The sequence below is a fragment of the Parasteatoda tepidariorum genome, chromosome 7 (genome assembly GCF_043381705.1).
Source record: "Parasteatoda tepidariorum isolate YZ-2023 chromosome 7, CAS_Ptep_4.0, whole genome shotgun sequence".
Lineage (NCBI taxonomy): Eukaryota > Metazoa > Arthropoda > Arachnida > Araneae > Theridiidae > Parasteatoda > Parasteatoda tepidariorum.
In genome coordinates, this window is record NC_092210.1 from 61004354 (window position 1) to 61020266 (window position 15913).

At 28.8% G+C, this 15913-nt stretch overlaps 1 protein-coding gene across 6 annotated transcripts in view; it reads left to right on the top strand.

Annotated features, from left to right (window-relative positions):
• Positions 1-15913, top strand: part of LOC107445918 (hypoxia-inducible factor 1-alpha) — a 220060-nt gene that overhangs the window by 98856 nt on the left and 105291 nt on the right. For 5 of the 6 annotated variants that reach the window (XM_016060415.4, XM_071183493.1, XM_016060416.3 and 2 more), the window contains one exon: positions 8547-8595. The exons of the other annotated variant lie outside the window; for it this stretch is intronic. The gene's annotated coding sequence lies outside the window, so the exon portion shown is untranslated. The remainder of the gene's footprint in view (positions 1-8546; positions 8596-15913) is intronic. 6 annotated transcript variants of the gene reach the window in all.

Genomic DNA, 15913 nt, shown 5'->3' on the forward strand with positions numbered 1-15913 from the left:
CGCTGTAGTTAGACATAATAATTATCGTTAATTGTACGGTCACTTGCTAATAACCTAAAGGGTTTTGTTCATGTGCTTGTTGGAAAGAGAAAAGGTAAGCGTGGGGACAGGAAGAGAGACCAACACCGAGGAGATATTTTCTCTTATGCGTTCGTTTGGAACAATTGGAACAGATTGTTTGAGAAAGAAAAAATAAAATAAAATGGATATTTTCTAATGTTATAAATTTCAACCTGATCAACAGAGGGCGCTGTAGTTAGACATAATAATTATCGTTAATTGTACGGTCACTTGCTAATAACCTAAAGGGTTTTGTTCATGTGCTTGTTGGTAAGAGAAAAGGTAAGCGTGGGGACAGGAAGAGAGACCAACACAGAGGAGATATTTTCTCTTATGCGTTCGTTTGGAACAATTGGAACAGATTGTTTGAGAAAGAAAAAGAATAAAATGGATATTTTCTAATGTTATAAATTTCAACCTGATCAACAGAGGGCGCTGTAGTTAGATATAGTAATTATGAATCTATATCACTTGTGTGGCAGGAAACGGATTGAAATGGAAGGCTTATTGGGAAGCCAAACAAATATCACACTATCGTATTGTTTGTTTTTATTGTTTATAGTTATTGAATTTGATTGTGACCTTTTTATTAAATGCACCTTTCTTCACTGAACTATTCTGAGCTTATCTAATGACAGTAATTGACAAGGCGTATCAAGAGAAATATCACGCCATCTAGCTCCTTCTATTATCGAAACAAATGGATAGTAACGTCGTCTTGTAAATAGAGTAGGAAAAATACTTTTTACTCTTACGCTACCCACTAATTACTTAATTTCAGTTCCAACTGCTCAGTAATTAGATGCTTTCTATAAACGTCTCTACTCTCTATATTGTAAGCAAATATTATTGAAAACTTAGTATTTAATTAGATTCCAAGTAGGTATGTCTTTATAAATCCATTATAAAGGTAAAATTCTATTCTAAGACTAACGGGAAGTAAGACAGAACATGATGGATTTTTGTAAGTAATAAATATTCTTTAAGCCGTTCGTTGTTATTTCATCCATCACAAATGTTTGGTAAATGCGGGATTTTATCTGAGGATCTTTAAAATAAGTAAAGAATTCGGACATAACGGAAAAAATGCTTAATTAATCTATCTTAAATTCTTATTCAAAAAAATAATTAATTACTCTATACTACTCTATAATAATGGAAGAGATACTTTTCAGTTTTGGGCAGTTCAAAAAGTACGTACACAAAAATGGAGAAATTTCAAACCCCTCCCCCCCCTCGTACATTACCGTACATAAGGTCTTACTCCCCCCCCCAGAGTACGTACATTTTATTAGTCTACCCCCCTTTTTCATAAAAATTAAAATAATTATGTTTTAAATAAAATTAAATATTTACTTAAGGAGTGTGTAGGATAAAGTCAAATTTAAATTTGGTGTATGTTTATAAAGTACGTACTTTGTATAATACCTCCCCCCCTCCCCATCGTACAAAACCGTACATAATAGCTAATCCCCCCCCTTCGGGATGTACGTACTTTTTGAACGGCCCCTTTTGACATTTTTTAAAAATTTCTCGAGAGATACTTAAAGAATTATTTTGTAACTTTCGAGGTGTTAGAGGAGTTCATGCTATTTTTCATACTTAGCAAAAAGATAACAAGCTTTCAGATTTTCGCTATAATAAATTACGAAAGGAAACAAATATTTTTGAACACCCTATACCAGGGAATCAAGCAATAAACGTGTAACTTATTTAGATTACTTAAGTTATTTTTAGTAACTGCATAAAATTTCGTAACCCTAGCGTAAACATTACTGAAAGAGAAAAAAGAAAAGATCAAAAACAGAGCGAAAAAAATCAGAATGTCCGAAAGGGGCAAATCGTGGTAAGATGTATTTCCACGCACAATGTAGATGTGGTGAGGAACTAATGTTGTTAACAAGGAAATCAGCATTCATTTGAATAAAACAACATTGCAGGTCATTAAGATGAGTTGATGCGACTGGGATGGAAATAATTTTGAAACTGTCGAAATTGAATTTATGCCCAAGATTCTTGTTAAGTAATAAATTGGTTAAGTATTTGTCTAATTTTATGAGAAAGGTAAATCTAGATTTTTCTGTATTTTAGTTGAACTCGTACATGCCTCTCGCATTATCTGACGTTCTTGCTGTAGACTCAATTTATTGACAACTCTTAATTTCATACATTCATCCCAGTTTTAAGATGCAAATGTTTTCAACATTTTAATGAGAACGACAGTATAGCGGGCAATATTCTTTGCTTAGTGTTAAAATCTTCCTTTAAAATATGTTTCTCTTTTAAAATATTAATTTTACATCCCTTGACAAAATTGTTTAAAATTTGTTTTTTGTTTAGAATATTAATTTTACTTTCCTTGACTGAATTGTCACATAAATAACGATACAATCGATACAAAATTGCTTTAATTACTAATGTCACACTCTTTAGAAGCCAACAAGCAATCCCTTATGTATACTTTGGTTGAAAAAAAAAGTAAGTAAGTTAGCGAAATCTGAAGCGACGTGACGTCAAGCTCGTAATCTGCATTTTAAAATTACTTTATTATTTATGAACTCAAAGTTTGTATTTACTTCAACTTTCATTCTTTCGTTTGAAATTGCGTTTTTTTTTTCGCTATACGCATCGTAAAAATTTTTGACTCTACATTGATCAAAAACGCATTATAAATAAATTACAAATATTATAAAGCAAATTTAATATTACTTATTAAACGTGTTTATTCATCAAGAGGGGTTTCTAATTTCGCTGCCGCTTATAAATTGCTTTTTTAAGAATACTGATATAAATACTCATGAAAAATGAATTTTTTGATTCTTCTGTTAATTTTTTTCTTAAATAAATGGATACCAGAGATGTGATTTAAGTTAAGTAAATATAAAAAATAAAAAAAAATTCCGTGTTTAATACGAAAACTTACATGCGTCTTAAAATGTATTTCCAGGTCTGTATATATATATATATGAATTATTGAAAAATGTGAAGAATGAAATATTTATATTATATATTTCTGTTTTCAATAGTTCCTCCAAATCTTTGATATATATGGATGGAAAAAATAGTGGAAACATTTCTATATTAATACATTTTTTTCATCACTCTCAAGAAATACTAAAAAACTTCATATATGTTTGGATCATGTGGTTTCTCATACATATCAATGAAGTTTAAAGGTTTGAGGGACCAACAATAAATTACAAACTGAAAATGTTATTAAACACCCTATGCCAAAAAATAAGAAATGTAGCAATAGATTTGTAACTTGGGACAGTTATTTTGGTTATTATATGCCATCATTGCATAGCATTTCCTAATCCTAGTTTTAATATTTATGGGGATAGGGATATTTTTATGAAAAACTGATTTTTCTGTCTTACGTTTTTTTTTTTTTTTTGCTATAACTTTAAAAATAATCAATAAAATTAAAAATTTGTTTTAGAGCATTTTAAAATTAATTACAAATATTTTTCTTTCAAATTTGAAAAAAAAAGTATTAAAAGCTGTGCAACATATAAGTAATTGAATTAATTCTTTTCTAGTGAATAGAGTTTGGCACCGAATGAAAAAAAGTCTGATTTGAATATCTTAAAAATTTGCTAAGTTTCAAGCAATTTTCTAAGTAGTTTTTGTACTAGTTAAAAGAAAGCTTAAAATGATAAGGGTATTTTTATAAATATTATTTTGTATCCTGAGACAATCCCCTTATTTTGAGCTTTAAAAAGTACGAAAACTACTTAGAAAGTTACTTGAAACTTCTTAAATTTTTAAGATATCAGACTTTTTTCATTGGTTGCCAAATAAATTTTTCAACAAATTAATATTTTTGTAAAATTTTTTCTCACTCATGCGTAGTATAAAAGAACTACTTTAATTGCTCATATCTTGCGCAATTTTAAACGAATTTTTCTCAAATTTTAAAAGAGTAACTTTGCAATTATTTAATTTTTAATTGCCCCAGAAGTTTTATTTGCTTTATTGGATAGTTTTAAAGTTATATAACAAAAAAAAGAAGAAAAAAAACGCAAGACAAAATATTACTTTTTTATAAAAAGGCTCATATCTCCATAGATATTTAAGCTATGTTGACGAAATTTTGTGCAGTTATTGCATATAACAACCAAAATAACTGTGACAAGTTGCAAATTTATTGCCAAATTTTTTGTCACTGGATGTTCAAAAACACTTTTTTTCCGTTTGTAATTTATTGTCGGTCCCTCAAACCTTTTAAACACCATTGATATATATGACAAATCGCATAACCTAATTATTTCTAAATTTATAAAATAATTTTCTTAGTATTTTTTGAGAAAGATAAAAAAATGTGTTAATATAGAAGTATTTCCATTATTTTGTCCACCCCCGGTAAAAAAAACTATATATATATATATATATCAAAATCATTTTAAACCCCATTTATTTTAAGAAGAATAAAATATAATCATAAATTTTGCCGCCACATTGAACGTAAAAATGAAATTTTTCGGAGAAGCCTGAAAAGTTAGCTAGCATGTATATATATATATATATATATATATATATATATATATTGTTTGTTACATATATATTATTTTATACATCGTCATAGGTTATTCGACTTATATTATATTATCTTCTTAGAATTTTTGCTTTTATTAAAATTCTGGGAAAACCAATTTTATTTCTAATATACTTCAGTAAACATGAAAGCGATCTGCATTTTTATTCTCTTTTAGAAACGAAAAGTTTTTTTCTGTTGACGTAGGAAAATATTTTTAACCTTTATTTTCATGAAACATATTTTTAATCTATCATCTTTATTAGTTTCTAAAAAAAAAAAGATTTTTCTTTTGAAAAACTTGATTTGTTATTGTATTTTTTAGATATTCTTAAAAATTCAAAGCTTGTATATTTTTTCAATTATTGTAAAAAAATATTAGATGAATGCTTTGCGACTGATTAATTTTTTTAATCTTATAAATTATTATTTTTTTATTTAAATTTATGATAAAATTGTATGCATTATGTTTAATTGTTGTTCGCCTCATTAAAATAATTTTTAAACGCTGATAATTTTAAGAAAAAACTTATCGGCAGTTAGAGGAAAATAGCTATAATTCGATGAATAAGTTTTTGTTTAAAAATACTATTTTATAATACATTGTCAGGGGTCTGTCCAGACATTTTGTGAAAGGTTCGGTTTTTGTGAAATTGTGAAAAAATTACTCACATTCTTTCAACCAATGTCCTGCTTTTATGAATTTGTGCAAATAGGGTCCGGTTATTGCAAAAAACTTTTTCAAGGAGTTTTGAAATTGTAAATAGATACAAGATTATGCTCAACACTGTAAAATTATAATAAAAAAATTATATTTTCAAAATTAAACAGCGATTTCTGCTTCTAAATTAGAGATGCAACATACAAATATTTGGTATTTAACCTGTACTTCTGAACGCAGAATATTCATTTCGGACGAATAATGGAAGAATCGTCTGCCGAAGACAAAACTTAATTCGTTTACATCCATCTTTCTTGTTTCCTGCCCTTCGAAGGATTTATTCAGTTGACAAAACAATAATGAAGATAAACAAATTTGTGAAGGGTCCGATTCAAAGAAAAATCATTTTGTGAAGGGTCCGTTTTTAAGTTAAAATATTTTGTGAAGGGTCCTTTTTATGAAAAGATATTTTGTGAAGGTTCCGTTAACGGACCCAAATTTCTTATAAACAGACCCCTGATTGTGCAAGGACATACATACATTACATATTTTATTTATATTTTTCTCAAATAATTCTAAACATATGCAACAAATTGCATTATACTCATATACATATGAATTAAAGTGCAGGATTCCGGCTGTTTACGAATGTAATTACAATTGAAATATTATTAAAAAGTAAATAAAAAGGATTGGTATAATCTTTTTTAAGCTGTATAATTTCGTTAAAAGTTGTTTTATATAATTTATAATTCCTGAAATGTGTGCTTTAAATTTACCTGAAAGGGAATAGAATTATATCATCATTAACCTACCGAAAAACAAGCGAAAACAAACAAATCACAAATTCCACTGATTGTTTTTTTCTTTATAATATTTTTGAAATGACGAAATCAAGTGTGTTGACTTATATTAGGTTAGCAAATCTTTATGTATGAAGTAACTAGTCCATTAATTAAAAGGAAATCGCACAGTAGAAAGGGCATTGTGAATTTATCTTTTTCTTCTTTTCTTTAAATACTTTATTTTATTATAAAAAAAAGCCTTTTAAAAAACATAATTTTATGCCGACCTCTCCTTTAACCTAGAGTGATCATATAACTGTTGGTGCTGTTAAACTGGTGAAGCTATTAAAAGTCTACGGTGATTTTGAAGATAAAACTATAAAAATTCTTAGTTCGGAGGGATGTTTAATTGTTTTTCTTCAGGATATAATCTCAATATCAAATATATATTTAAACTTATTATTATTTTGATGGGATGGTCTGAGGAATTATAATCTTCCCGAAAAGGCTTAAATGAAAATGACGAGGTTTCGCCTTCTATTTCTCACTCCCGTAATATTGACGGGCTGGAGTGTTCAGTAGTAACGCGCCGATAAGAATAAAACTATTTCATTTCTTTTGCCTGGAAAACATTTTATTTCTCATTTTACACACCAGATGGCAGTACCAGGATATTTTTAATGTAATTGTAAATAGTTAGTTTATTTTAAACTAGATGTCAGCACTAATCAAATACGTAATACAAATATAAAAGCCAAAAAAATAGGTGCTTATATGACCGTTTTCTTGAAAATTAACCGATCGTTAAGAGGTTAATGTCCGGCCATCCGATAATCTTGACCTAAGATCATTGCGTTATTAAATTCACCAAATACTAACTTTTGTTCCGAACTCAATTGCCAAGCAAGATCTAATTCTAATTTTCAAATTTTGTATAAATTGCACCAGGTGAATAATTGTTTTTGCAACAATTAGATTTTTTTTCAAGTTCATAGTGTTTCAAATATATGGCAGGTTTTAAATTGAAATTCGAAAGTTCATTTTTTACTGTTTTCTGAAACTAATTTTAATTGGTTCATTTCATAATAATTGTTAATATTTTTCAAGTGGCTTCAAAAATTAAATTTTTAATTTGTTTAAATCACATTCCTATTTAAGATTTCAGTCACATAATGTGGTATATTACGCTGAAAAACTGTCAATATAATTTATTTAATTACTTTAAAATAATTAAAAATTAAAACTAATTTTAAAAAATTAGACGTCTTACTTATTTTTAAACGTGAGTGTACATGGCTTAAAAAAGTAAAAAATACAATTTTCCTATTTATAGTTTTCGCCCAGCATAATTACGAAGCGAAAAAAAAAAGCTTTAACTTTGGCATAAAGTAACTCATGAACTAATCACCACATCTATAACATTTTGAAATCAAAATGCTCTTCATGCATTTCTTCAGAAATATGCAAATTTTCATATTGTTTTATGTTATAATTTTTGAGCTACGACAGTTGGAAGGGTTATGCGACAATTTTTCACATTGGATAATTTTTTTTTTATCCTGATAGGATTTTCAAGCAACTTCGAAAATGCTAACTAATGAGTGCTAACTATAATTTAATTTTAGAATCAGTCACAAAAACGCACTTTTTATGAATAAATTTTTCTAAGTTTCTCTTTTTTTTCTTCTCCCAACAGGCTTTAATTTTCAGTTATCAAAATATGAGAATGGTAGCGGTTTGGTTTCATTAATGTTAATTTCCCGTTTTATATATTTTTCCATATTTATATATATTTTTTGAAGCTAATTAAAAAACATTTTCACAAAATTATAAATTTAGTTTATCCAAAGATAAAATCCCGTGTGAAAATTTATTTTTTAATAGTTTATTACTATTTTTTATGAGTTTATTTATCAAGTGTCGAAAACATTTGAATTGTATGGTATAAAAGTGATTCCATAATTTTAAACTAAGTAATTTTTAATAACAAAGTAAAAAAAAAAATTGAGCGAAATAGTTTTTGAGAGATAGAATTTTAAACATGTTGCTTTTCTGAAATTTTAAACAGATTTCGTTCATAATCTGTATTTTGTCATTGAAAATTACATAATTTAAAATGGTATAGAAATTTGTTTACCTTGCAATACAAAATTTTTAGCCTTATTAAATTTAAAAAAAAAAATTTTTTTTTGTTATAAGGAATGAACACGATACTAATTTATTCGAACGATTCTTTAAATTTATGCAAAGTGCATCCCGAAATATAATTGATGACAGTAAAGCGAGTGCATATTAATTTTATTAATATTTAAGAAAAAATATAGCATAAATCAGGTTTTACCCCTCTTGAATATGCGAAATATTACCCATATAAGATATTCGCAATAAACTAATTTTTGATTGTTATCAATAAAAATGTTGAATAAGTGATTCATACATGTTCTTTTTTTTAGTGCTTTCTTTTTTTTTTTTTTTTTTAATGAAAAGTGTTTCTTATTTACAGGCGACTCACTGCAATGTTATGCTTTATAAACTTGGTTGCTTCATAGAAGGTAAGTTGAATACTTATGGTATATATTAATTTTGTTTTTAGGGAACAGTATACTGCGTGTTTTACTGAAAAGTTCCATCGTTTCATAAACTATGGACAACTTTTAAAAATTATTCAAAACCAAACTTTTCTTTTTTGGCGACCTATTTGATTGCCGTTATAAAAAAGATGTTCTTTTATTGATTCCTTTATTGATCGTTATGATTCCTTTTTTTTAAAAATTAATATCCCTATATTGATAACCTGGTTGGTAGGGCACTGGGCTCATGTCCAAGAGGTCGTGGGTTCGATTTTCGCCGACCGAAGACTCCCCGTGTAGTAAATGGTGACTGTTGCACGTTAAATCTGTCGAGTCTCAAAGTCCTCCATGTTCCCATAACAAATCAGAACCTCTGGGGGTACTGATCCAGGTGTTTCCTTGTTTTTTGGATTGGTTCAAAACTACAAGGCTACGGAGTTGAACATTAGTACTCGTAAGCCCAAAATTGGATCGGCTGTTCAACGACGGTTATAAAAAAAATAAATATCCCTGTATTAAAAAGAAAGTTTCGATAATTAATATTTTTCCGGCAGTCTTATTTAAAAATGTAAAGAAATAACACTTTTCATCGAAATTTCATATTTATATCTGTAACAGGTTCTTTGTCATTAATTTTATGAATGAATTCCTTAATTTCTAATGAATTCATTAAGATTTACATTTTACGATATTTTTAATGAATATGCGATTTTCTTGTTATTGACAACATGCACAAGCTACAAACACTATTTATTTTTTACTCTCTCTTAGCACTTAATTTTAATCGAACCGATTTTTTTTAATTGGCGAAATTCTTGTTGTAAATCACAATTATTGAATGAAAAGATTCTTATAAACAAACTCGAATTTAATGTGTCATATTTTGTCATCGTGGACAATTAGCAATTATTTTTATTGATTTGTATTAGTTTTCTATAATTAGCAAGTGTTCATTTTGTCGCATTCTCACGTGCTTATATAATTCGAACAAAATAGTACTGTTTAGTACTGCTAACAAAATAGTAACTCGATTTTTGTACTGTAATGAAAGTTGAATAAATTATATCTCTATGTTAAAAGGCTAATCAAAAAGAGAAGAAGAAATTCTATAACTTCTCCTCCAGGGCCAGATTACCCATTTGGCCAGACTAGGCCATGGCCTAGGGGCCCCCTTAAAATGGATTTTTTGAAAATAAATTTTAAAAAATTAAGTAAAGCAATGATTTTTCAATTTTTTTTCAAAATGTTGTGATTGGAAAGGAAAGCTGATTTTAGATGTTTTTCGATCTTCTGTCGCCTTATTAAACAACACTTTATTACGACTAATGTACTATTTTAATATCTGCTGTGTGTTTGAAACGATTGTTTCTAATTACCACGTTTGTATCAACTTGCCTTCGTGTCTGTCTGTTTGGATGGAATTTTGTAATCGATTTTAAACTAACTTCCCGACTAGCTACATACTTCAAATTTGGCACAAAGTTCAGAATTGGATGACAATGCATGAAAATGAAGAGAAAAGAGACATAGAAAGTAAAATAAAATTAAAATAAAATAAAAATTAATATTTTCGCGATTGGCTTTTGTTGTCGATTCGATTATTTCAAATTAGTGCCACATGTCAGTTGAAAAGTTTTGTGTACAGTGAGTGAAAAAATTGAGATTTTAGAAGTGAATACAAAAAAAAAGGAAATCAAAATAAAAATAATATTTATAAAAACCACGTTTTTGTAGTGGAGAATAATAATTAAAAGACAAAAATTTGAAAAACGTGGGGCGCATGAAATACATAACAGTACATACACACATTTTCTTACTCATACACATGCACAACCACATACACGTTCAGATACAATTGCAGATATACACATATTCTCATGAGCACACATACTGTTACTGTTATGTATTTTATGCGCCCCACGTTTTTCGTTTTTCTAAGTTTTGTTTTTCAATTATTATTTTCCCTTACAAAAACGTGGTTTTTAAAAATATTATTTTGATTTTTTTTAGGTCACATTAAGCATATTTCTAGTCTACGCTATTTCGGAAAATTGCTCAAAATGTCAATATAAAGAAAATCCATCCTTTTATGAAAATGAAACGCGTTTGTGATCTATTTTTTTAATATTTAAAAAGTGACTCCATCCCTGCCTTTTCTGAGCTTCATAAAATTGAGAATTATTAATTAATTTTGATAATTGTCAACTCAGCAGAAAAATCTCGTAAAATTATCGCATTGATAGTAATATAAACTATTAAATAACTTTTAAAATATTTGTGTTGTCCGTTCTGAAGCGCTGATCATTCTTTATCGCAAGATGGTAAGTATAGAGTAAAATTATTGCTTTGCCTCAAGAGTAAAGAATTTAAACCGAGATATCTTTTATTTTCCTAGACGTTAAGAGCTTCAAAAATAACTGTAAACAGCGCTATTATTTTTTGCAGGGAAAAATATTATTTATGAGGAATAAATTGGTTAAAAAATTTATTTGTTTCAAAAATATACAAGTTCTAAAATATACGAAAAAATAAAACATTTTACCTGTTTTAAGCACTCAAACACAGGCTCCTATTTTCAAAAAAACCGCAGTGGTCAAGAGAGGCAAATCAGGGCTTAGTGCATTTGTAAGTGCTATGGAGAGGTGGCGAGGCATTAGCATTCATATGAATAAAACAGCCTTATAGGACATAAAGATGTGACCCTGGTGGAAAAATTTTGGTATTGTCGAAAACTAATTTATGCCCAAGATTCCAACAATGTGCAGCCATTGATGATTTATGGAAATTCTTGATAACGGACATATCTATCATGTTCCTTAAGTCTAAATTTGCCCCTCTCGGCTGCGGTGGTTTTTCTAGTTTTGTTTCTCACCTTTATTTTGCATTGTAATGAAATACACTATAAATTTTTCAGTTTTGTTTGATTGAATTATAAGTATGAGTTTTTTAAAATTCTTCGATTCATATACAGTCTTAAATGTTCAAATTTAATGCAAAATAGTGTAGAAAAGAAGGGCAACATTTTCCCCCTGTTAGTAAAATAAAAGTTAAAATATCATTGAAATATACTTCACGAATTTGTAGGGGTATTTTAAGGGCACGTGTGACATCATGACCATTTTTGGAAACAATTTTTGTATAATTAAAATGTTTCATACAGAAATAAATAAATTTTTGGGGGGAAAGCAATTTAATTTTTGAATCGGAATATCCTCTGTCGGCATATTTTAAGAAATTTTCTCTGCTGTAACTCTCCTTTGTGTTTCTTAAATCTCACATAAATGCCCTAAGTCTTAAAACAATATTCACGTGCATTACACTAATTAAAATTTAGGTATTTTGTGAACTGAGGTCACCTTCACTTATTTCAAGAAATAAATAAAGTCTATCTTGAATAAGTAATATAAGAAATTCAAGACTGTGAATAGGCTCCAAATTGTGATGCTACAGGCAGCGACTTTAAAAATAGCTCTTTTCAAAACATAGTTGAGTTAATTTATGTTAAGTATATAATCTAAGTCCTATTCAAGTTAATTCCATCATCTCCTTAGAATTCAAACCAATGTCGTAATTATTTTTCCGAGTATAATTTTAATTCTATATTAGAAAACATTTTAAAATTAGAATTTCTTTTTACTTATTACAAAACTACCTATACTTGTAAGCTGATCAGATTTTTTTATTTTAATTTCTTAAGTTTTATTGTAAACATTACTCCGGGGTAACTGTGGGAAAAGAAACTGTTTTTGACCTGACTTAAAAAATTAGCTAAGTAATAAATAAACAATTATGTTTTTTAGTTTGAGTTTGCATTTAATTATAATATAAAAATTAGTTAGCTTAAAAAATGTGAAAAGGTTTGTTTGTTTGATATGTTTAGTTTTTTTTAAAAAAACATTTTTTCTTCATAATTTAACTCTCAACTCTAAAAATAATTCAATGATAGCATTGTCTTCAGTACACTCAGAATATATCTTTTCAGTAATCGTAAAAAAAAAAAACTTTTTAAATGAGAGATACTCATAAATATTTTGAATAAATTTTAATCTACGTATTGGTTTGTTTATATTTTTATTTTGATATTTTTTTGTGTTTCCGTGTTTGACTTTTTTTTCCCACATATACTGCAGAGGTACTTGAAAAAAAAAAGTTGACCTAAGGAATATGGATTGGGGATACTCAAAACAAGGAAATAAATGTGAAGTAGTTTCACTCATTGAAGAGACTTATACTATTCATAAATTTTTTATTTTATTTTAAAATATTTTACAATGAATGTTAATATTCAATCTGGCAAATAGTAATCTCACGGCCGCGATAACCTTGTTGGTAGGGCAATAGGCCTATGTTCAAGAGATCGTGAGTTCGATTCCCGCCAACCAAAAACTCTCCATGTAGAAAATGGTGACTAGTGCACATTAAATCAGCTTGGACACAAAGTCCATGTTCCCGTAACAAATCATACCTCTGGGATACTGAATTGGAGATTGATCGTTTTTTGGTTCAGGTCAAAATTACGATCTGTGGATGAATAAATGGCTGCATGAATGGGTCCGCCCTCTAAATCGGGCTGTGTCGGGCTATTGGCGGGAAGAAAAACGCTGTATTTAGTTCATTAACAAATGTGGCTCTTTTAGAATGTCAAATTTCATCAACTCTGTATATTCATTTCTGAGACCTGTAGAAGCGGTCCGATGGTATTTTTTCCATAAAGTTTAACGGTTAATAATTCTTGAAGATATTATTGAATAATAAATTTGTTTATTCCACCGTGATACCTGTATACTGTTTTACACACCTTAGTTATTTCAAATTTTAAGTCTTAAGTTTTTCTGCAGCAAAACAAAAAGAAACATTCAGTTCAACACCCTAACGAGCGGTCCCTTCGTCGGCCTTAACGATTTTTTAAAATAGAGGGAGAATAAATAAATAAATAAAAGGCTGGATAATGAGTTTATTAACCTTCTCTAACACAATTTTCCACATTTGTTCCTGGAATGGATCCTAAAATAGCCCACCCCTTGGCTATTTTTTGAAATCTCGCCAAACTAGGTTTCCGGAAGATATTTCGGGTTTTTTTATTACATTTTATTATAAATATTTGAAAAAAATTATTTTAAAGATATTTTAATAAATTTGTAATAATTTAAATTGTTTATTTAATAATAAAAAAAAACAACGTTGATCCAAGTAATAATCGCATCCTTGGCGAGATTTCAAAAAGTCGCCAAGGGGTGGGCTATTCTAGGATTTTTCCTGTTACTACTTTGCTGGTACTAAAGGAGTACTATACCTGTTACTACTGGCTGGTACTTAAAAAGTTGTGTTGCTGTTACTAAAGGAGACTTCTATCTTCGTAAAATCTAGCATTACTCTCCCAAATCAAACAAATAATCTCTTAACTTCTCCAATAATTCCAAAAGATCGAAATGAAACTTTTCTGATTTCATTAAGAACACGTCTAAGGTAAATCTTAGTGTTACATGCAGGTTGAATAAGGGATAAATTAAAAATTCATTGGTAAATACCGTTAAAATGTGTACCAATTTTACGCTTATGACAGCCCATTACGATCTTCATTTAATTATTTATATCAAGTTGGGTACTTGCAAATTGAAAAGAAGATGATCACTAATACACAAACACGTGAACTATGACCTAGCCGCCATCATATTAAGGTAAACAAGATGTGTTAAAATTGTGGTAAGTTTCTCCACATTGGTTAGAATGTTAATTAACATGAAGTTAATTAAATAAAACACCGTATCGCACATCAAATTCGTTAAAATATAATTCTTTCTTGTCTATGTGTTTTACTTAACTTAGATTTATTATTTTTTATGTATTTTCTTGCAACCTTGAAAAGTTTTGTTTTGTAAAATTGCGAATTTATGAATGAATATGTCACTTAAGAAAATTGATACTTGACGGGTTTGGCTACTTAGAGATACTTAGGTACTTTTTATTTACGTCGCACTAGAGCTGCACACTAGTTATTGGTGTCGCGTAAGTTCGAGAAACACCCCTGAGGATGATCCGTAGACATACCATCACAATTTTGATTCTTTGCAGAGGTATTGTGAGATATTGAGAGACATTGTGAGGCCGCTTTCTCAGTTTACACATAGATCTGAAGTCTAAGGAAATGTTCTTCAGATCGCTGTACCTATGTTACTGCTCAGTTACCGACCACAAGATTTACGAAATAGAATGGAACAACATAAACAAAAACAACGTCTCAGCAGCCAATCAGGATCGACACACGCTACGTCACTTGCAGGTATCCAAGTGATAATTTATTTCGAATGAAAAAGCTTTAAATCATTAAGGTGGCATTTATTGTTTTAATAACATCTAGAGATATGCAGTGTAAAACAGATAAATTTCTCAGAACTACGGAACAATAAAAACAACAATCATTATTCCGTAATATTGTTTAATTTCAAGCATTGCATGTTTGATAAATTTCAAAAGCGCTGTCGATTAAAAAATTCTTTCTAAAAAAAAAGAAGAAGAACGAAACCCTGATTTAAAAACAAATAACATTAATAGGTGTATAAATTAATTTATTCGAAATGTTGTTATGTTCTGCTTAATTATTTTCACCACGAGAATGAAACTTTTTTCTTCTTCTCTTAACTCTAGGAATATTCGATACCAAATTCCTGTTTTTGAAGTAATTCTACAAATTGCAACTCAAAATGAATTCTTGAAAGTTCTATTTTTGTGAGGATTTTTATTCGTTTTGGTAATCAATGTTGTAGAACGATTAAATAGCTTAGTTGACAAAAAAAAAGTGAATCTCGACAAGATGAAAGAGCAATTTAGATGCCGAAACTAATAATATCATTTCTTTCTTTCACTATTTTCAGTGAAATACGTCAATGTTTTAGGTATTTTTTATCAGTTTAATTATAAGCAAGGCCTTTTTTATCAGTTTTCTGCTGCGCATTAATTCAGTTTCGTAAAAGAAAAAGTTAATCTGTAATGCAGGGCTCGAAAAAACTCAAAACTCTTACCCGTCCCCGAGGACGGCTTGTCCAACAATGTACCCGTCCTCCTTTGGAACTAACCCGTCGCTTCTTAATAAATAAAAATATAATTTTCTCTTATTTATTACTAACATTTATATAAATTGCATATCAATTGATTGTTAGGTTTTCTCTTCTGAAATTACATTATGACGCATTCACATACATTATTAATACAAATATATTTTCCAGGGCGAGACGATGAGGCAACCACAAGCACTTCCACTGGTTCAAGAGGTCCACGAGGGAAAAATGCACAATATTACCGT